We start from the raw sequence: 1,486 nt of genomic DNA, 5'->3' as shown, positions 1-1,486 counted from the left end.
TTATACACTGTTGGTGGGATTGTAAAATGGTACAACCATTCTGGAAGGCAGTTTGATGCTTCCTCAAAAAGCTGAACATAGAAATTCCATATGACTCAGTTATTCTACTACTTGGGATATATCCTGAGAAAATGAGAACTGAGGCACAAATGGAAACTTGTTCAACAATGTTCATAGCAGCATTATTCACCATCACAAGAACATGGAAACAGCCCAGATGTCCAACCACAAATGAATGGATTGAGACATTACGGTACATTCACACAATGGAATACTAACAGAACGTAGGAGTAATAATTTTGTAAATTATTACCTAACTTAGGAGGGACTGAAGAGCATTATGCTGAGTGAATGAACTCAGTCCCACAAGGACAAATATTATATAAACCCTTGTTGTAGAATGAGCTTAAGGATCCAAGGGAGAGGTGGAGGCTGGAAGCAGGGGGATGGGGATATGCAATTGGTGGGGGGATTAATCATTGAGTTGTACAGTTTGATGGGTAAGGGGTGAGGGAAATTGGAAAAATCTGTTCTGCAAAACAATGCATTCAAATTTTGTAAATTTATTAGTATAATAAAAAAGAAATTATAAAAATTAGAACAGGGAGAATTTGATTCTAAGAAAAACAATCTGAACTGTCAAGGCTAGAAATTGGTTCTTTGAAAGGATCAATAAAATAGAAAACTAGCAACATTAAAAAAAATGAAAAGACTAAAATAATCAGACTAAGAAATCCAAGTGATGTCACAACACACTAAAATAATAAAATTAATAATACAATTTTATGATAAACTGTATTCAAACATTATAATCCTCTCTGAATTATTGAGGAGCAATGATGTCAGTTTAAATTCTAGGGTGTGCCTGATTCTTTTTAATAACTTGCTGTGTATCTGAAGTCTGGATAATGCATAACACTGACAGAAGAAGAGTTGATGTCTTTGAATTGTGATGTTAGAGCAAAGTGCTAAATATTCATCCATAGACTTCCAGACAACGATCAGATAGGTCTTAGAGAAGATACAGCAAGAGTGTTCCTTGGGGTCAAAGATGATGAAGCTTCATCTCACTTACTATGGGCATATTACTAAGAGAGATTAATCCTCAGAGAGGGGCATCATACTTGGGGAAGTGGACAAATGTCAAAGAAGAAGAGGAATCTAAACCAGATAGGTTGACACATTCACTGCAGCAACGGGCTTGAATGTGTCAGATGTTTTGGGGGTGGAGAATATAGTACAGGTCTCTGACCTGTTGATTATAAGGTCGTTATGAATTATATTCAACTCTATAGCACTTAACAGCAACAACATCAACAACAATGTATTCATAGGTTTTCAAACTAATCCTAGAAGAAATGGAAAAATACTTAGAAAGTCACAACTCACCCAAATTGACACAGACTTAAGTGAACCCCCAAATGACTCATGACAAAGGAAGAAATTAAGGAAATTCTTGTCCTTCTAATTCATTTTCATTGCCAAA

Source organism: Elephantulus edwardii, unplaced genomic scaffold, assembly GCF_000299155.1.
Source record: "Elephantulus edwardii isolate Elephantulus edwardi_28Jun2011 unplaced genomic scaffold, EleEdw1.0 scaffold00030, whole genome shotgun sequence".
In the NCBI taxonomy this organism is placed as follows: Eukaryota; Metazoa; Chordata; class Mammalia; order Macroscelidea; family Macroscelididae; genus Elephantulus; species Elephantulus edwardii.
The sequence above is the reverse complement of the archived record's forward strand: the minus strand, read 5'-3'. Positions refer to the sequence as shown.